This window comes from Cynoglossus semilaevis, chromosome 12 (genome assembly GCF_000523025.1).
Source record: "Cynoglossus semilaevis isolate Cse_v1.0 chromosome 12, Cse_v1.0, whole genome shotgun sequence".
In the NCBI taxonomy this organism is placed as follows: Eukaryota; Metazoa; Chordata; class Actinopteri; order Pleuronectiformes; family Cynoglossidae; genus Cynoglossus; species Cynoglossus semilaevis.
Window position 1 is genome coordinate 8,040,733 of NC_024318.1, and position 22,748 is coordinate 8,063,480.

General features: G+C 36.7%; 1 long non-coding RNA gene across 3 annotated transcripts in view; it reads left to right on the forward strand.

The window, feature by feature from the left end:
• LOC112487845 (uncharacterized) overlaps window positions 1-22,748 on the forward strand; it is a 68,462-nt gene that overhangs the window by 9,009 nt on the left and 36,705 nt on the right. For 2 of the 3 annotated variants that reach the window (XR_003051325.1, XR_003051327.1), the window contains exons 2-3: window positions 4,011-4,228; window positions 7,216-7,281. This is a non-coding gene — a long non-coding RNA (uncharacterized LOC112487845). The remainder of the gene's footprint in view (window positions 1-4,010; window positions 4,229-7,215; window positions 7,282-22,748) is intronic. The other variant, XR_003051326.1, reaches the window with a different exon arrangement.

The window sequence follows — 22,748 nt, forward strand, 5'->3', positions numbered from 1 at the left end:
GACGTGAGATTTAGGCGTTCAACATATTGAGAGAAAGTAGCATCTGTCAATTCATGCTTCCAGGCTGCTTCATACGAAGCCTGTAGGTGCCTATGTTTAATTCTACTGTACAAACACTGGGAGCTCAATTACCCATGATGCACGTCTCATCTCTTTCATCCTTTAAATGTCACTGTATTATAAGCAATGCTCATGTTGATGTGTACTCATAAATCACTTGTAGCCAGGGGTGGCCTAAAAGCTAACATGCTGCTTTGAGGTTAGCTGCAAACTCATCCATAATTTCCCAGGATGCTGGGTGAGGGGTGTGGGCAGTGGAGGTTGCTTCTGCTAAAATACCCCACGCAACAGGGGGCACATGTTTACTGACAGCCCCACAGAGGCTGCGAACAATCACCTGCTATCACACGTACCTTTAGGGGCCGAGCTGCTACATTAATGCATGGAGTTTCACCTCATTATTCATAGCTGCTTGACTCCAGGGGAAAACGGTTGGGATGGAGCCACTACAGTAGCAAATGGAGACTAGGTCATCTTTAGCATTCCAGGTGGTTAAAGCCAAAGGGAACGGGGCCCATAGAGAGAGAGAACGATGTGGCTTTGTGTCACGCCGAAAGGAAATTGTGTATAAATTTAGACAAAATGTTCTGATTACAATATAATGAATATGCTCAGGTTTAATGGGCTTACCTCATCTGTTTGCATTTATTTAACAGCTGAAGGAGGGGGAGGTACAGACAGATGAGACAGACTGTCTGAGGTTAAAAAAAATCTTGACCGATTCTTATCATAAAGAAAGATCACACAAATCAAATATAAAAAGTCAGTGATAATGTCAGGGACATTCTTTAGAAAAGAAACAGACCGTCATTAAATATGTTTTTCTATTAGTCTGGAAATGCAATTTAAAGGGCATGAGTTTGCAGTGCATACATATTCTGTGCATCTCAGAAACACATTTTCAGAAATAATTTTATCAACTTAAACTTTTTTAAGGCAAGTTTAAGGCATTTATTTGTAATAAGTTTACGATTTAGAAAGAAAATTAATTTCTTCTCTATGCTTTGAAACAGACCTTTCTTTGCCAATGGGGCAGTATGATGTACAATGTTGCCATGGCAACTTTATGCAAACAATTTATTTGATGTTGTGTCCTGTGGAGGGATATTATTTTTTTGGAAAATCCAACTTGACCTAATATGCAGTCAAAAGCATTTAAGGTTTCACAAAAGTGTCAACAGGCCAGCGGTAGATATATGTTTTTGTACAAAACATAGGTTTAAACAGAAGTTAAATTGAGACAATGACTTAAAAACATTCATAAACTAAGGCAGAGAGAGAGAGATACACAATTACTGCAAACATTTCTACTTAATATGCAAGCTGTCAACTTGTACAAGAGTGTACTTAAGAAAAAAGTTTATTTTTCTAACCAACGCAACACAGCTATTGTTGAACACCTTTTTTATTATAAACTGAACACAGCTTCGTCTTTCATTATAAACAAGCATTATGGAGCAGAGCAATCATAGGAAGCTCACTCCCTCATCTCCACAACCTTATTGATATTTTATAAGCAGAATGAGAGGTTCAAAGATAGTATAGTCCCTGTCCAAGTGGATCATGGATGGGATCATTTTCAGGATATAATGGTTGACTCTTACTTCACCTTTGATCTGATTTGTTGACTTGATAAAACCAGCCTGAATCAGTGCATACAGAAGATGAACGTATGAGGAGTATATTTTGTTTTTAGAGGCAATGTTTTAATACAGACCTTATGCACCAAGTACAAACACAGGGGAGTGTGGCTTTTGCTCATCGTCGGAGGAATTTTAAATATTCATGACCTTTTCTCAGTCCTGTGAATGGAAGGTACAGAAACCGCATAATGATGTTGAGCTTCTCAAAAAAGACAGAGGGAACTAGAAAAGTGTTTTCACATCCTGAAATGAAATTTATAAATCAGAGAGACACAAAATCACTAGAATGAATTGAATCTGTCCATAGTTTGTGCAAATGAAACTCCACCCAATAAATGGCTTATGCAAAGTCAAGGTTTAATGGTGTGTATGGTGATTAAGTGTGGCTAATTCCTTAAGATCCATACCTGTCGTTTTGGTTGTGGTTTATTTTCACTGTAACTAAAGACAAATTATAGAATTTCTGTGGCTGCATTCGAAGGGGAAAAAAGTTTTTTGCACCTGATTTAACTTCCTTCATGTTTGTTAGCATTATTTTGTGTCTGGAAAGCCAGGCAAACAACAGCCTATGCCCTTACATGGTGTTAATACTACATCTTCCAACTTCACAAAAGAACCACTCAAGGGCACACAGTGCTTACAAGCCAGCGAGGAAATCCCAGTGCAGCTTCAATGAAAAAGTTTTTTGACAGGTTTATTGAAGGCCCTGGTCGTGAGCCTGAGAGGTCCTAAGAAGTGCTTAAAACAAGATTGTTAGAGAACTAGGATGAACTCTGTGGAGCTAAGAAAAGCCGAGTCCTCTGAGATAAGGCCGCAGCTGAGTTACAGCGATGAATATTTTATAACGGCGTATTGGAATTATTCTTTTCATCTGTCTAATTCTTGCACCTTCAGACAAAATCCATTTAGGGGGTGTATAGGCTCTCAATATTATCTTGATGAAATCAACGTCTAAATCCGTTTTAATGGATGAGTTTGTCACAAAGTGAATCTCTTGCCTTCTGCTCTTTGTCCTATTAGAAGTGATTTCATACAGGGGACTTTTTTTCAGTCACCAGTATAAATACAATGTACTGTAGACCAAAAGTAAAGTAGAAGGAACTTGATTAAAAGTCATCAGAGCATAGCACATATTTACCTTAAATAGAATGTTAATCGTGTGTATTCAGTCCTATGCATGGCTGACTGCCTAAGCATGCAATTATTTTACTAATGAGTGTCACTATGAAGCAAGAATATAAGGGAAAGTATAAAAAGGGTCTGGGGGACAGTAAACCTCTCTCACCCATGAATACTTTTGGTTGAGGTTAAAAGCTAAATGTAGTCATTTTCCCCTCTTGCATAAACATACTTCTTACTCTGTCTCTCAGCTGATGAGGGTTAGGGGTTAGTTGTCATTCTAGATGATGTTTTGTTGTGTTTTTAGAGGTTCTATCACGTGACCCAATATGTTCTGAAACTATTGTTGTGCAGTTGTGCCAGAAGAAAACATAGCCATAAGAAGTAGCAAAATGTGCTTTTTAAGGTCTAAATGTGTCCAAAAGGTCAGAAGTTCATGTTCTGCAAGCCCACGGGCCTTACAGGGTCTCAAGCTCCATCTGCTTACAACCCACTCACACAATAACATATTGAAAAATACCATTGAAAATATTTAGGAAGACACATTAAAAAAGATTGAATGAAACTATGAGAATTAGATTTAATGGCATAATAAAAATATTTAGTTTTGTTTGTTTTTACTGCTTTCATAATGTTATACACCATATATATATATATATACACGTGTGTGTGTGTGTGTGTTGGAACTAGAAAAAAAAACAAAGTAGCATCTTGACAGTGATATGTTCTGAGGCTTATTACATCAGTCAATATAATAGGGTAGAGCAGTTATGTATATTTTAACAATTTTTTTTTCGATGATGCAGGTTTTTCCCAACACAGAGCTGGAATTGGAACTACAACAGATTTTAGATATAGGTACAGTGCAACACACAATGCTCTCAGCCAGTAAACTATCTTTTCAGCATTAGCTGAAGAAAGTGAAACAGCTTAGTCGATCAATACTACATTCCCTTTGTGCAGTGAATCAACAAATGTGCTCTGGGGATCACAGGGACAATTGTCCATAAGCCTGCTGTTCAATCCAGATGCCTTAGGAGCAGAGTAGGTGTATCTGGCACAGCCTCACCGGCTGACAACGTGCACAGAGGATAAAAAACAGTCTTGGAAGAAGAATGAAGTTGTTCTCGCTACAAGTGCCGCTGAAGTCTTTTGACTACTTTTCCAATCCGTCTACTTGTCTTTCAGAGAAGACGTCTACTTGGATTTAAGCCCGGGACCTTCGAGTGCCGTGTCTGCAAAAGTCCACTGATTTCCATTGAAAAAGCTGAACCACAGCAGTGCGACTGCAGCAGCAGGAACACTCCATTACTGCGTCTTAACAATTTGCATGAGCAGGCAGTATGCCCTGCTGTAATCCACTTCCCCAGAGTGGTGTGGAAAGTCTCATGAACAGACAGAATTTGGTAAGCTGTGAAAAATGTACACATCAGCAAAATGCAGTCACCTTAAACTATTTTTATCATATTATCATAAACATATGAGGGTTGTTATTTATGTAGGGGTGAAAAAAAAACACATTTAAAAAAATGCATATGTAATGGATACACAAGACTAGAAAGAACGTCATCAAATATTCAGGTGTCATAATCTTCCAGGAAGCTGCTGAAATTACATTTTCCAAAATCATCTGTCTTACTTCTTCCAAATGTTTTACAGCTGAAAATGTGAATATTACACTTATTAATCAGGATGTGTTTTTTTTTTTTCAATCCTCTTTGAATAAAAAATGTGTCCATTACTGTAGAATTTGTTTGGAATAAATGACAGGGCAGAGCTTGCTTTGATGTGGAAGGCACCGAAATGCAGACGATGGCAGCATCGCTGTTAAAACAGTTTTAATTTATCACGCTCTATTACAGCACACATTAGCTTTCATGATCAAGGCAATGACCCGTTTTTCCAAACAAGTACACAGCATGTGGTTTGAACACGCTGTAGGAGTGAAAATGTATTGGCTTGATTTATCAGACAGTGTAGGGATTTAATTCTCCGGTGGAATATTACACACACCGTTCTGTTCCATCTCTGCACCGTTTGGATTTATTTCTGCAGTTTCACATGTTTTTATACTTGTAGAATCAGCTTTTCCATTTATTACAATATGCTCTCTTTGATATAGCACATTATGAAAATAGATAACTACGGAGAAACCAGGAGACTTGGAACATATTATGATTCCATGGTTGAGTGTGTTGGTCTTTTTTATGAGAAGATATAAAATCATTGAAATGTGAAACCTCTATTTACCCCAGACTGTTAACAATGTTGTGGTTTTGGTTGAAGAATGGTACTTTATTTTCTGCCTGTGAAGATTATAACCTGCCATTCCATTTAATATCACTTGGTTACTTATGAATGCAGGCAGATTTATTACACATGCAATAGTGTTCAGGTTTATTTTATTTATTTATTTGCCCCCGTATATTGTACTTCCACCTTGATGTACAGTAAGTGCTAGTTCCACTGGTGTCTGAAGTCCAGTGGTGAAGAAAAGCACCTAAGTCTTAATATAGCTCCAAAATCGTTGGAAAAAAGGTTGTTTGCATCAAATGACCAAAAGCCAGGAAAAGCATGAAAAATGTAATCATTAAAAAAGAAAACATGTATAAAGAAACTAAAATCCATAATCCAAATGCTGGCTCATCATTTTATATCTGTTCTGTCTTTTTACTTTTTTTAAGAATGATATATTTTTAAACATAATGATGGTGATCATTTTTAAAATTTTAATTTTTTGATTTTGGTATGTCAAAAGTTATATTTACGCCTTTACTATAGACAAAATCCATTTCTTTGACTCCAAAAACATCACAAACTAAACTTTGAAATTTTGTAGTTATTTTTTTAACCTGCTTGTTAGACACATTGATGCCTTTTCCAAGTGTTTTATTATTGTTGGTATGATGCTCAGAAGTCTGTTCCCTGCAGGCTAATAACTCAGCTACCATCACTCTCTTCTGCTTGTGCAGCATCTTGTAGGAAAGGACATTTTTTTAAAAACTTTAAAATCCCACAATAATGTTTTATGAAAGTCACCATGTGCGGGGCGTTGCCTCTCTCTGCTGTAATACAATGGCAGAAGTACCTCTTAAGATCCAGCTTTAAAGCCCCCTCGAGTAAAATTTTACAGGAAGTGCAGTTCCTCCGAGTTTATCAAGGAATATTACTCAAACGCCCTTTCTTGAGAGGTACTTAAGATTTATTATATCTCTTCCGAAAGGGCTGCACAGATGACTCAGCCTGAAGCCGTTGCCAAAACTTTCTGATCGGAGCCTTGTACCTAACAATATTTTTTATGTTTGTAGGGCAGAGAAAGAGTTTTGCTCCAGAGGACACTCAAAGTACCATTAGCTACCCAGCTACCTGGTAGCCCTGCAGGAAGCGTTCTTTTTCCCCATGCCTCAGCCTTTGTGAACGATATTTCACATTTTAACTGAATTGTTTTCAAAACTCTCACCATTTCTCTAAAAGATTATTACATTATTTGAAAATGTCCGTCACTGTGAAAACCTTGCAACAGTCATGCTCATGTTATCGCTCATGATTGTCTTAAGGAAAATTTATTTAATACAAAGATCCAACTCCTGCTGTGTTTTTTATGAAATAAATATTGAAAACCAGGTAAACACAAAAAGGAAATGTAAAAGAGAAGGTGTAACTGACAAAAGAATAAGATATGTTGATATGTCTTGTGTTCAATATGTCTATTTACTCAAAGTTACAGTTAATTCTGGACATATTTGTGCACATTTTTGTGGCAAACAATTTAAAGCTCATTTTGTCTTTGGTGCCAGGGCTGGTCGCAGAGATGGCTCATATTGTTTATATTAAAAATGTGCTACCTTTACCTTCCTTAAAGCTTACAAGAAAACAGCCTTAGTTATTTATTTCGATGTAACAATAGTTTGTCTGTAAACATTAGAAAACAAAGAGGTGCACAAGATGGACAGAAAATTCTGCTTAATAATTAAAAAGATGATAATATCAGTTTTAGTTGTTCTTATCGGCTTAATTTGTTTTTGTTTCAAATTGTGAGTCATTGTCAAGATGTTGATTTACATCTTGTTTTAAAAACTCTCACTCTTGTCCAGCATCAACATCAAATAAACATGGTCAGCATGTCCTTGTAGGTCATGTTGTTATGTGTGAATCATCTTAACTATAAATGATTTAATTTAACAACATATTCACTTATTAATTCAACAATTTAATATTATTTATCAGTGCTCAATGTCAGCACTTAGCCACACTCATGAATTATTAAATACTATTGCCGGCACTTTAGTTTCATTTCACATCAACAGCTCTATGATTTGAAACATGATTTGTGTCCTTGTTTGTGTTACTGGCTGACATTACACCCAACACTTTCTGTATGTGTTCATACCAGAAACTGACTCCCTGGGACCTCCCTCCTCCAACCTCACCTGAACCCTGGGTGGATGATTCCAGCAAGGTCAGTCCTTTTCTACTTATTGATCACTGCGTACATCATTGCCAGCAACCAATAAAAGGACAGTCAGGTCTGCTAAATCCAGTCAGTGGAAGCCAAAGGACTATATCACTCACTGCGTTGAAGGACTTTATGATCTGGAACCAATAGCCTCAGTTGTGACGCTGTAAAACAAAGTGGATGTTCGGCTATATTTATCATCAGGACTTAACGATTGAAATGTGAAATTCAGCAACGCAGCAGCTCAGCTTTATGATCACTGGATTAAGAAAATCGTTCATATATTATAAATCAAGGCGTCACTCTGGCGTCTATTCTGCTCTTTTCAGCATTTTAAATAGTAGTGAGTTTTAAATGTTGAACAAGTTTTACCTGCATTACAATGCTGATAATGTCATTTTCCAGTCCCTAACTATGAATTATTCTCTAATTAGTAGGGATGGGCCACCTGATACCACATCAAAATATTCATACTTCTTATAACGCAATACTCATAATGTGTAAACTGACATCTTTTCACCACAGCCACACTACTAAATTAGTGTTAAAGACATTTTTTAAATATATTTTCAAAGCAATGAATTGCAATCAAATGAGGTCTTTATAACATCTTACACTTCAAATTAATCATTTTATCATGCTGCTAAATTGATACAGCCCATGACTTTTAAGAACATGCTTGAAAAAAAGATAATGGATTCACGAAAGTTTCTAAAAAGTAGAGAAATGAAAAACAAAAATAGTTTAGAGAAACAGTGCCCTTGACACCGTGTCCTGTGAATTCTTTGTAACTAAAATATCTTAAGATGCAAAAGAGTTTTGTTTTTTTACCCAGTTCTGTGTGCCCAAAAAACAATTCATTATAATCATGATAAAGTGTATTTTTCAAGGATACCTTTTGCATATTACTGCACATAACGGAGCAATGTTACAGGACATCATAATGTTCCATTTTAATGGCTGTATTATTAAAATTTCATTTTTGTAGATACAGTCATTTTTGTAATGTAACAACCACAGAAAATATAGCTAATACAAATAGGGAAATTTCCATGAAAAATAGCATGCAATATACTAAGAGTATTCTAATTGCTCTACAATAAATATAGCTAGCATATTGTTTTGACAGTGTCACAACAGTGCTAACTTATTAAAACCTAGGGCTTGAGAAAGGTGCTTTATTGCAGGGTGGTTGTTTTGTTGTTGCGGCACTATGTTGTAGAGGTGTTCATGTCACTGTCCTCCCACTGCATGTGAACACAGAGACCTCCTTATTACACAAGTTTGTTTGCTGAGCTGTAGGAAGAATTACATGGCTGCAGGCGGAAAATTGATTCTCTATTAAAGCAGAGTTGGGATTTTCGATTGTTAGCGACGAGCTTGGGGTAATTTCACCTGAACACTCAGAGAAAAACACCGGCTGTTCCATGAATGTGACTGCCTGATTGTCTCTTTGCATTGTTTACACCGAGTCGGCTTTCACGAGTCAAATTAATATTGGCACTTAGTGCTCATCACTTATAATGAGCAATATAAACAACCAATTACTTCCCTAATAGTCTATGCTGAATTCCAATTTACCAAAATGTAAATTCTTCCCCGGGTTTTATAACTTTCCAGTTATTCAGCTAGCATGAAAAATTAACCTCGGAAATTAAATTTACTTTTTTTGTATCTGCTCACATCACACAAAAAACCAAGAATGGTGACTTGTCTTGAGGTGCCTGTTTAGTTTCGCTCAAGTGGCTGATATTGTAACCTAAGACTTTATAATGTAACAATGCTGCTCCATCAGATGGACACAGAAATAATATTTCCTCCACCAGGGAGAAAAACACACAGTTTCACATTTGATGTTTACCTGTTTTAAATGAGCTGTGTTGCACAAGGCAAATGATTATTTAATGTACCATGTTTGATTACGTTCATGTTCAAATCACCTTCATGTACAATGAAGTGGAACAAAAAGGGTAATTCTCAGACCATGAAGTGACTAAAAATGAGTCCACGTAACAAAACAACGTAAATGTGGCCACAATTATGATGACTTTTCTAACTATATTTGTTTTAAAGAGAAAATGGATTTTTGCAAAAACATAGTTTGATTCAATTATTATGTAATGTTTTGGTGTTAGCCTGGATTCCTCTAAAACAGTTAGAAGGAATGACAGCGGAGTTTTACGATGAAAAAGAATTTTAAATATGTGCCTCAGAGTTTGAGCGAGATATATAATATAGTAATATTTTTTACCTAAATAAAATAGCGTCTGTTAACCTGGTGTGAAACTATATTGATGTGGGACTCAGTAAAAAACACCAATTATTTTTAATAATAATTAAGTTGCTAGACTCAAACACTCTAGTGGTTTATAAACGTTTCCAATGTTTATTTGTCCAGTTTATAAAGACTTTGTTTTAAATTTAAAAACAAACAGACAAAAAAAATATAATGGACTTTTGTCTTTTCAGCATTTACAGACTGGATTCACAGATTCATTTACAAACTGGGAAGAAAAACAAAATGGACACTAGTTAAACAATATCAATGTGTAATGTACTATATAAATGCTGAGAAAAGCTAATAGTTAGCTGACTTTTAGCTCATAAAATAGTTAAAATGTAAATGTATCATTTCATAAAATTACCAGAGAACATATTCTGTAACGGCTGCATTACAGCCTCTAAAACAGAAGCCTGGTTTATCAGTTCTGCATACATTAGAACTAAAGTTCTAGAACTCATGGAACCTCATACTACAGCTGTGAGTATACAGTACCTTACCCTAAATATGATGATTTCCAGGAGAGAGAACAGAAAGAGGAGGAAAACATCAATAATAACAAGGTGATTCTTTTCATGGAGGTCAACAATGAATTTCGTCTGGAGACATAAAATGAAATGAATACAGAAAGAAATAAAAGTCCCTGGGCAGTCTGAGTATTTCTGACACCCATAACCCAATAGTTTTACTGTATGGGTCAATTTGTGGGAAAAGACTGTTATGACTGACAGAAAATGAGTGGACTCAATAGATACACTCAAATTTCTCCTTACTTGACAAAGACTGTGTACTCGGTGGGTGTAAATGGTTCTTTGAACCATTAGGAGAGGTTTCATTTATACTGCTGGGGGGATTGCACAAGAGCCAGATACTCTGAATGATATATCTACTCTGCACTCATGCTGGGAGTTTTAGGACCAAGTCACTGTGTATCTTTTATCTGCAGAGGTCTGTTAGGACCTGGATGACAAAACTGTAATTATCATACTGCACATCATCCGTGAATAACAACCCTTTCAAGTGCATTTGGTGACACGGTAGTGTTTTGATCAAAGTTAACAATGAACAGGAAGTTTAACAAGAATTACTGCCAACAATAAATGGAGGGAGTTAAACCCCAAGGGTTTGGAAAAGAATTCCAGTCCAGTAATTATGTTATGTAGTGTCTGCCACTGTGGGTGGGTGGGTGAGCATAGGTCAAAGAGCAAATCTGTGACTAGATCCCTGCATACTATAGATGGAGCTGGAGGTTGGTTAACATAAGCTGAGGAAGTGAAGATTTTATTTTGTCAAAAACTCGATGTATGCTTTATTACGTTTATGTTGACATTCAATTTTGATTTAGTCTTGCTCTTAAATCATAAAGAAGGGGTATTTTAAATATGTTTCAGTCAAAACTGAAATTAAATTATGTTTAATCAACTAAAATTAGGTTATTTTTATTCATTACATTTTAATGTGAAATTAACAAGACTGGACCCAAAATGGACATTATTGGGTCAAAATGATTGGGATATGTATCCATAGAGACTTGGTAATATATACAGATCCCACAGACAAGTCAGATGCGTGTGGTCAGTAATAAAGAACTAGGACAGCGGCGAGAAAAACAACCTCAGTGAACCCCAGTGCCATACGAAGACTGCACTGCTTTCAGAAAAACACACTTAAAAAAAACACTTATCTGTCTGACCTGTGTATCACAGGAGTTAGCTTTCTAAAGCCTGTTTCCACTTTGTCTACTTTTAGGTAAAGCATTTCTCTATTATCAGTTTTTAAGTCTGTTGCACTCTCTATACCAAACCACTGGATTAAAGCCTAAACATGTACTTACAGTATTATTGTCCAGGTACTGCCTAGAAAAGAGATTTCAGTGTTTTTTCTGGTTAAAAATCACAGCATCATAATATAAATTCAAATTTATTTAATACATATTTTGTTATTTTTTATATTTATATATATCAAATATATATATTTATATATTTTATATATAAAAAACACTTTCTAAAAATCACAGCTTAAACATCTTTCCATTTGAGAACCACATTCTGAGAAAAAAATGTCTGTATGATGTCATTTAATTTCAATCTGGACCATTCAATTTTTTATCATAAATATAACACCATTATGCTACTTTAGAGTTCACAGTTCCTCTGTGAGATGTAATTCCCTCATCAATGATTACATGCAGCCTTGGGCAAAATGGAAGGTCTCAGCTGATTCTTTATGAAAATATAACCAATATTCTGTGTCAAAGCAAAGTCTGAGAATACCACGGAACCGACTGCATCAGCATCATCCTTCCGAGCACTTTTTTTAAATAGTGAACATGCCAAAAAAAAAAAAAAAAATTAAAATTCTTTCGAATCTTTTGCTAGATTTAGTGTTGAGGATTAGACAATATACATTTTGAAAGTTCTCTTAATGGTTATTTGGTGCAATGTTTTATTCAAATGGCAGCATGAAATAACTAGTACTGAATGTAAGATTTTTCCTCTTTACTTTTTGTTCTGTAAATCGTGAAAAATCCAAACACTATCCACCTAAATTCAAACGTTTTACTCTTCCAACCCTATACATCTCATTCTAAAAGCGGTACATTGTATAATGCCAGTTATTTACAGTTCAAGGGCACAGCCATCACCCATATCTTTCCATTATTGAATGTACTTTTCCTTGATGGATGACTTGGAAGTGTATCATCAGCTGCTTTAATGCCCTTGCATCCTCTGAAGATAATCCTCTGACATATCACTGTGATATCTACTTCTTTACAGCAAAAATTAGAATGATTTTACACAGAATAAGGAGAGCGAGCCTTATTAATGATTGTTTTTGTTGATTTCAGAATTTATTGCCACATTTTTCAGGTCTGCATCATAACCGGAATGCACCTAAAAAAATGTGCCAAGTCAACATGTCTCCGAGGGCTGTTCTAACCACAAAACTGATTTACTAAGCTGTGGCCTTATGTTGCAGCAACTGGAACTCTCTATAAGCAATTAGGCAATTAGAACATATGTTAGACTATCAATAGATCACACTGAGTGTGATTCAATGAAGGTCACTTTCAGGAGCCAACACCTGCTTTACTAGGCTCCTAATTAATATTGAAGAAACCACGTGTAGTAAACCAAAACATGAACACTTATTAGGTGTGTATACTCACTTCACTTCTCTCTCAATGACAAACAGAATGAAATTAAGCAAATTATTGGAATTGTAGCAAAAAAAGACTTAAAAAAGGAGCACTTGAATCAGGGTTTAGTGATAATGAGCTGTTGCACGGTTAACTAAAAAAGAATCGGCCATATTTAGCCAATAATTAAGGAGAATACAGTTGCAAGGTTGGTGGCTTCGGTCACAGACACTCGTCTGTCTCTCCTGCGTTTCCTAATATCAGTGTCACTTTATCATCAAAATTCCAAAAGAAATTTGTAATGTGTCTATCAATCAATGTCTATCAATAATGTCACAGCTTACATCAACTAAATATGGGCTAAAATAAATACGCAGAATTTAAAACAAATCACTTAATTAAAGTTGTGATAACGCACGTGCAGGAAGTTGAGACTTGTTACCACCTGTGATAAAAACATAGCCCTGATCAGGGTTTTATCACACAATGCTGGTGACAACTTTCTGGTTGCTTTAAACTGTGTTATATGAGCACTTGAACCTGCACATTTTCAAATTCTACTTTTACATTTTAAGTGATATTTTAGAATAAACTCAACAACTACAGTAACCTCTTGGAAACGCCTAGGTTCATTCTCCTGGAGCTTTTCCTCTCCTGGGTCAAACATATACAGTTGGCCCACAGTTTACTATATGGCAGCCATTTTTCTTTCACTGCTCAAATGTTGCCATTGACGCCTTCCTCACATTTTTCTTGTGGAAGAGTTGGGCGGAGCATGAAATGGCTCATTACCAGTTGAAGGTAATGTCACAGAAACCACTCGTTCAGAACAGGGCAGTTGAACAGGTGGGGAAAGAATCCAGATGTGCTCAGTCCTTCATTATTTTGGACTAAAGCCTCTTACAAACATTTCATTTAGACGTCAAGGAGCCACGTAATATCCATAATAATTCTCCTTTAAGTACTGTCAAAATATCTCTTATGTTAACACAGTAATACAGTAGAAGCCACCAGCCACCTTAAGACACTAGGTGCCCAAAACCAATCAAATCAAATGTATTGGATCACGGCTCTGTGTTAAAAAAGCTTAATGCTGCTTGTCAAATGTACCACACTAATAACGAACGACAGCATGTACTCTTCAACTGTACCTGTTATTTGGTGCAGGGTTGATTGTATCCATAATGTCTGTCTCCTTTTATCTCCCCCTTGTTAGATTTTTTTCCTGTCTGTCCTTTGTTGTTTCAGTCTGTTCCTACAACCCACCCCGCTTGCTGTGTTGATAACAACCTCCTAAAATTGCCCCTTTAGAAAACACGCTGTCCTTGATCTAAGATTGCAGCATCCTCTGTTAAAAGCCATTACTCCCTTTCTGAAAGACTTAGTGTTCGAACAGCCAGGCTCCAGATAACATGGAGTTTTATTGATTCATTGACATGCCTTACACAGACCTTCCTTGATAGTAAACTCAAAAGAAAGAGAGTCACACTTAATAAAGACGCACAATGGACATTCGATTAAAAGGACAGTACCATCTAATGAGGTGTCCTTTTTTTCAAGGGTAAATATATGGACGTAAGACTAGAAACTGGATGTTTAGTCAACAAATATAAGCCTAAATGTCTCTTTAACGCTGCCCTGAAGAAACTGAAAAAAATAAATACATCTTATAAGGTGAGAAGAGGAGATGGTACACCTAATAATCAAAAACTAAAATGTGTATGGTTCTGCCAAATTTTCCCAATGTCTAAGTAGTAAGCATTTCCTTCCAATACAAATTAAGGGTAATACTGAATTTATCAGCATTATGGTTGTGGTTGATATCCAAAAATAAATGTCCAATAAACCTATTTACATTCTGATAAGATAGTGATATACTTTTATTACTGTAGCCTTACCGTCATTTATGCATTTAAAGGCTTTAACCAGTCATTTAGTGACTGTCTAATTGTTTTAATACTGTATATTCTCCACTAGTTGAGATTGTATTAACCATATAGGAATTGTGGTTATTTGTTTTTTTGCTGCTTTTTGCCATTAGTCTTGGAACCACCTTTCTCTGGACCTCCCTTTATATCTTTATATATATAGCATATACATATAGCATAAGCCTGTGTGTGTTTGCTTGTGAATGTGTGTGTGAGAAGTGGTGTTTGACTATGGATTCTCATATTCACTCAGATACGCCCTCTAGAGCTGTGCTGTAAAGTCAGGTGTCTGTGAGAAGAGTTGAGAATACCCCAGGGCATTTCCCTGGGTGAAGATTCATTGTGCTAATCAATTCTTTGCGGGTAACAGACCCACAATATGGACAAAATTATTGGACCACACATTTTAATCATCGAACTTGGTGTATGCTTCACTCCTGTTGTCACAGGTTATTAAAACGAAGCACCTAGCCATGCAGGCTGTCTGTGTGAACATCTGTGAAAGAAGAGCTCTCAGTGCTAACATGTCAACCGCTGAACAGGCCTCTTTTTGCAACATGTCAGTGTGGAGTGATGTAAACCATGCTGTCAGTGGATCCTGGAGCAGTTGAAACATGTTCTATGGAATAACCGACCATGCTTCACCGTGTGGCAGTTTGACAGACACCTTTGGTGAAAGCCATGAAAAGTTTCTCTTCACTTTACCAAATGTAAAGTGTGGTGAATTCGTAGAACTTCTACGCTTGTATTTCTATTTTTCAATTCATTTAAAAAATGACCTAAGACACCATGTTATGCTCCGTTTGGTTATTGGTTAAAGCCAAACAAACACGTTTCTTTTAATAACAGAGAAATATTTCAAAACAGAAGAACACACCTTTTTTGGTATTAAACAAAGACTTAAAACTCAACATGTAGTCAACATATCCGGCTGAACAGAAAGTGAGCAAAGCTTTTTCACCAGTAGGGTCATTTCAATTGAAATCAACACTCTATTTTGCTTTCCAGTAAACAAAGTGCCACTTACACTGAGCAGCACTATTTCCATTGATTTAAAACACACGATGGTGGGTTAAAACTGCAGACGTTGTTGATGCACTACTCATGAGGTCAGTCAGACACTAAACTATAATAGGAAAACACATAAATCAAATCAAATTGTATTTGTAAGGCTAAAAACAAATACACATAGATACACAGAAACATACTTTTACACACATGGACACACTCATGCAAGTTCAGAGAAGAGAGACCTGAGGTAAAGGGAAAACCACCCTTGAGGGCTGTTCACATCGAGAGGGCCTAAAACTGGCTGGTTGTGGTGAAAAGGTTTACTGAGTATTGGGTCACTGGATCGGCACATTTTTAAATACAAGCATTAAATACAAGTACTTTAATGAAGTATTGGGCCGAATACTGGTATCAATAACATCCCTAGGTATAGGTAATCCAACGCTGAGGCTGAAGCATTACTTTTCATGCATTTGTTTACAGGAGAAAATCAAATAAGATACATTAGGTATGGGAATATGTGCAGCAATATATGCAGCACAGCTGTTGCACTTTGCAATTCAATTCACTCAGAACTAAAGTAAGACAGCAACACTGCTCATTTGTCTTGGTAAAAGAGATCTGTCTCCTGTTGAGATCTGTGAACCTTTTTGCTAAGATGTTTGTCAAATGTGCAGCTTCTCTCACAGGTGAGAGGCTCAGGGAGATTTTTCCACAGCCCAATTTGACAAGTGTTAAAGGCTTCACACACCAGAGAGGTCGTCAAATGTTCTCGAACATGACAGGAAATAAATGTGTTGATCTTTTCAGATAGCAAGATGCGAATGACAGAGGGACTCTGAGGGTTTTTAAATGAGATTGATGGGATGCAAACAAACAGAAACATGATATTTTGCTATCCTTTCTCATTAAGACTAAGTGATATTTTGACACTAACACCTTCTCTGTAAACTATCAAGTGCTGTAGTGGAAGGGTGTGTGAATACTTCTAAAGACAGATTTAGTTAGAACACGTCGGGGAAAAAAACATGGCTACACCTGCCTACCACACCCGGAAGGTGTCTGCAGGTTCTCTGGGGCAAAGCATGCAAAAAGACGGCCGAGTAAACAGAGCACAGGTTTAAATTTCAGAGGATTAAAGAGTGATGATGCATAAATAGTGTATGTTTAGAAAATGCTGTACTGTTCTGGCTGCAACACCTGTATATTGTTATTTATTCAAAGCCTCAGCAGAATGAAAATTCAGCAGTGCTGGATACTGAGGCTGCAGCCTTACTTTACAGTACAACCGTTGTGCACTGAATAAATGGTCATAGTGCATAGTGTTTGTTGCCTCAGTTAAAGCCAAATTGATTTAGTTGCTTTAATTAACAACCGATGAAATATCAATGTGTTTTTTAAGTAAAACATAACTATTTATCATCAATTTAACAATGTGTTGTAATTTCAGCGGTCATGGATCAGTAGATGGTAAATGTTTAGTCTTTAACCCAGAAGGTTGTGCAGTTGAGCTTGAGAATGTTATTAAAGTATTTATTTTTGTTTCATTTTTTTTTTTTTGAGAAAAGGTTGTTAAGTAGATCAATATAATATTTTTTCAGTACAATTGACTCCGAGATACGGGCTTCCCGGAATACGAGTATTCAATTATACGAGTCTGCAACTATTGCAAGATGTTCCTCGTACGAGGAACTATCTAGTTACGAATTCTCAACCGAGGACTGGCATCCAAAATTTATTTCTTAATTATTATTATTTTATATTATCAATATATTTGTTTATATCTATGTTTTGATGTTTAGATAGGGGAAAAACAAAGTAGTTTTTAGTTATTTATAATGGGGAAATTTCAATCTAGATACGAGTGCAAAAAACAAGTTCTGTTGTGGAACGGATTAAACTTCTCTGGGGTCCACTGTACTTGTATTTAGAGATTAGAGACAAGGAAAGCAAACAGAAAATAGAAAAGTGTTTTTTTAAATCAGGTTGGCATTTTTAAGTAAATGTTTACTTGTGTTTTGTTTTCCAAAATACAAAGAATATAAGGTTGTATTACATACAATGTTTGTTATTGAAGCTTTCTGGTTTTCATTCAACCACAGAGGCCCTCCATGTGGCCTCAGCTTCAGTCCTTTTACAGCAGTTGTTGGTTGCAGGTCATTGAAGCAGTTCAATGTTAAGCCACTAACTTGTGTTAAGTTAGTTGACAACAAACAGCCACATTCAGTAGTTTGAAAAATAAAATTATTTTATGCATTGACTTGGGGCTGATGAATGCTTTTTTTATAGGCAGCTAAGTTTTGCTATCATAAATGTTAGTTTTATAAGCCCAGGGCAGATTTAAGCGTAAGTGAAAATCACTACATCTGTATCTGTTCTGTACATCTCGAGCTGATGCAACCGTTTCTCTAATCTGCTAATGCTGTAGAAAGAAGTAGCTTTGATCCGGCCTAGATATGTGTTATAAAGTCTCATGAGGCCTTTGAACTTTCTAAACCATGTAAGCACATTATCAAGCTCCTCAGGAAGACGTGACTAATTTAAATAACGATATATTCAAATTAAATCATGTCTGTGGTATTGGTAGGACCGGTATTGAAGTTGGCAAGTTGTGATCAATATTTTGTATTGTGAAACTGTAGTTAGAGCAGTAGGTGCTCTTCCCGTGTGCATGACCACTGCTTTACTGGTTCGATCCCCTTTTTGTATGCAATTTTCAGGTTTGTGTGGATTTTCACTGAATCCTCCTGTTTACTGCCACAGTCCAAAAACATGCAGAATTGTTCACTTTAAATTAAGTGGGTGTGAGAAGTTCTTTTTTATAATTTTACCCAGTACCCACACTTCTACCGCAGTATAGGCTGTACTGCTGCTAGTGTTGATTGGATGTACAGTATAAGTCGTGATGTTTTTGTGTTTTGTGGATTGGCATTGCTTTTTTCACAACTAATAATTATCATTCTACATGGAGCCAATAAAAAGAGGCTGATGCACAGCATGTAGGCTCAGGAGCCACAGTTTGTAGACCTCTGACCTAACCCCTGCCCATGAAGCGGCAACGGCTCCGCTAGTGAAAAGAATTACATGGTAAAAAGATGAATCAATGAAAATCAGAATTGAATGAGAAAATGTTTCAAAAACTAGTTTTTATTGTAGAAAATGGTTCAATCACAACAGTTAGATAAACACGTTACATATATATCTGCAGATGAATGTACTGACTTTCCTGAGTCACTAACATCCATTAATACAGTAATTCAGACTTCATTCCCTCTCCCCCACTCTCCTCTATCTTATGTAAACTCTACGTCTGGGTCCAGAACCAAGCCGTCTTCTGTAAAATGACTACAGTTGCTATTTTCCTGTCAAATCCGCTTTGCTGTCGATCTATCAAGAGACAACTTCCTCCCTTAGACACTGTCATTGGTAATTATGGACTAAGTTAAACCCAGCTAGAACAGCTGGAGCTAGCCTCCAGCTCACAGCACCAAGGTTGAACTTTGAAGGACACACAGCAGAAATGCTTCACCTGAGGAAAAGACACCACAATATCATTCAATGACAATATTTTCACCCCAATTCACTGCCTCAATTTTCATCCACATCTCTATTTCCTCCTTTGTTTTACGTAGCTTCAAGTGAGTCTGTGACGGCTGGTACTGTATATTGCTCAGGACTGTGTCAAAAACTGTGCTTTGATGTACAATACTGGGTTGGTCTGAACTTAGAGTTGGGGGCTGTATGTCTGCCTCCAGCTGACAGATAAAGTGAGCAGGCAGTAAATAATAAGAGGCTGTAGAAGACCTTGGAGGTGGCCACTAAACCAAATTAATGTTCCTTCGTCTGAATTTAAATTAGACTGTAATCCTTAACAGCTTCTTTTTCTTCAAATCATAGAAATATGCCTTCAGTGGAATTGCAGCACTTCAGGCCTGAAATGTAGTGTGAAGTCCAGTGGTCACAGCCATGTAGGCCATTCTGCACAGTATGAAATAAAGCAGGAAATAAGATCTGCCATCACAGATTTTGATTCATTGGATGTACTCTCAGTAGTATTAAATATTTATGAAATAGGGCTCTCTATCAATAACTACAAAAAACTCCCTGTCATCAGTCTTTGTCTGTTATCAGACAAGTGCTCACTTTCACTTTGGAGGAATGAGGAACTTGGGCATATAGATTTCTATCTGAAATCAGTAGGAGAGAAGTAGAAATCAATAACGAGGTTTGTTTCCAGCAACATTTAGAATAAAGAGTGAGTGGCACCAGACAGACGACCAGGTGAAAGAGAGACCGAGACAAATTGCTGAAATAATCTGTCTCCTTCCGTTTATGTGCTTCTGTCCCTTCTTTTTCTTCCTACATGCTCACTAAACAAAACATTTCTGAACATTTCCCCTGGGACAATTTTGTTATTCATTTCAGTTTTTGGGATGTAAAACACCAAACATTGCAGCAGAAACGCTTTGCTATACAATACAGCATCCAGCTGTTTAATAATTACTGAGCTAATAATTGAATCCACACATTTGATTGGATTCAACTCTTTACACTAGTCACACATTCTGGCACATTTTTAATGAGCAGGATACTGCTCACAGGTTTGAGAATCAAGATTTATTATAAAATGTTCTTATCATGCAATTCTGTGCTGAACTTGAACAAATCAATCATAAGACACAAAATAATCTGATTATAATAGTGTCACTATAAACTTAAATACATACAGACAGAAATTGTTTTCAACATCACACAAATTGAAGAAAATAAATCTTTAAATCCCAAAATTCTAAATATAAACTAATATTCTAGTCATAATAGGGTGGCATAAAGTAAGATCTCAAACATTCCAAGCAGAGTAAAAGCTGTCTATTTCTTTTTTTTTTTTGGTTGAAAAAAAAAAAAAGTAAAGCCAGACAGGAATTGAATATCTCTTGTGGGCCAGTACGTTCAAACCAGTATTTATCACTATTATTAAAAAAAATAAAAATAGTTTTGACATATTTGATGTTCCAACACCATGTCAGAATGCGTGTCTCGGCCCCTTGGACAGTAGGTTCTTGCCTCGTTACCTTGGAACATCACATCAGACGACCTTAACATTTTCATGTTTTACAAGATCATCCTATCGTGCAGAAATATCAGCACCAAGGTCATGCAATGACTTGGATCCTAATAAACCTTGCTAGCATAAATCATATTCAGCATTTACTGTTGTTACGGTTACTTTTTAAAGCCTGTTGTGGTAGGGTAAACTGGTCAGGGGTTATTTTGACATCATCATGGAGCTGATGATGTCAAAGGTGTGTTCCTAAATAAGGTGGTGGCTTGATGATGTGGCATCATCGTTGTTATGCAAATCAGGTTGGTTAAAGTTGGCCTTGTGTCGCTGAGGAAGGATTTTAAATGTCCCATGAGGAGGACAGAGAGGACAATTGGTGTTAGCATCCCAGGCCACCTGCTGCCTGCTGTGTAGCCAGGAGTCCAGTGGATTCCTCTGCTAATGAAATTTGACATAGTGGAGATGACAGGTGCCATGACAGCACTGTGCCAGGATCCAGTGGAAGAGGAGGGAACATGAATTCTTATAAGTTACCACACCTGTGTACCCCTGCTTCGCTGTTGCAAGAAGACGAATGGAGTGTGTATGTGATGGAGGTCCTGGTGATTTCTGAGTAGACAGGTGATACATCATTCAGCAGCAGAGTCCACAGGGGGATTCTCTCAGCAGAATAATGACAGGTCTGATGAGTGTCGCACATCTGAATAATCGTGTGGCATTAATGCATGGATGTTGAATGGACCTTGACCCGAGCTAGTTTATACCTTGTAGATTGAGGTTAAAGTCATCCTGCAGACTTCAGAGCTAAAGAAAATTGACAGCAGTGAGTTTGTCTATCCGTGTATGTGTCAAGGTTTCTTTCAGTTCGTGTGGCGTCTTGGCAAACTTGAACCAGGTTTCTGTTTTAACAATGTTGGGGGATTTTTTGTTTTTTTTTTCCATGTTTTAGACAGATGACCATAACCTAGAGGAATTTTTCTGCTTCCATTTACTCAAAAATATATATTCCACTAGGCTGCACTGTCCAGAACCAAACCTAATCATTTTATCTACATTATTTTTGGCCTTAGCATAAATAATCTTACAAAGTTAGAACCATTGTTGAAGCACTGTTTGGAAAACTATGGGTATGCACTCAACCAGCTGCCACACAGGTAGTTGCCTACAGCGCCAGCTACTGGAAGGGGCTATGACAAAAACAAATTAAAATAAGTGGCAGTAGGAGGCACCAAACTATGTTCACCATGTGCACCTGCCAAACTGGGAGGAGATGAATCAAAACTGCTCCTTTGCATTCTTTGACATTCTAGCTAACACATTTCTAGCCTGGTGCAGCTATTGGAGCTTAGCAACACTACCCTATTTTGTATAATTCTAATGCAACCTTGATCTAATTCTCACTTTTTTTTCAATTTTCATATTTCAATTTTCATGTTTCTTACTTTTTTTTAATTGCTCACATTATGTGGCTCGAGCATTACCTTCACTTCACAGGGGGGAGCTGTTTAGTATAGTTTGAATTCTCTTGTCTAGTTTAACTGTAAAGCTGTGCAGACAGATGTATCCCTTAAAGCTGTAAAGTGGGAACAGCTGGTCCTGTTAGGCAGGAACATATACTGTACACCTGAAGGTGGGAGGTGTAAAAAAAAACTGCATTGAGATGCCTGTTTTCTGGTCTTATTCTCTGGAGGAGGCAGTGGTGTGTAAGATATTGTATTTAGTAACCATAGTTACATCGTAGCCATGTTCAATCTTCATGATGTGCATGTAATGAGAATATAGACAATCTATATGGTCTTTTGATGCATGGTCTGCTGCCAACGTCCTGGAAAAATGCCCATGTGACTGTAATAAAATGAGCTCAAGCATGACCTAACATATGCAATTACAGTGTTAAATAATACATAAAATGAATAAAACGCTTTAGTAATCATCATTTTCTACTTACAATCTATTGAATTTGTCACAGTTAGCAGCAAGCCTGCAAATATGGCTGAACTTATTAATCAATGACGCCATTACAGACATTTTAATTAATTACTAAATGCT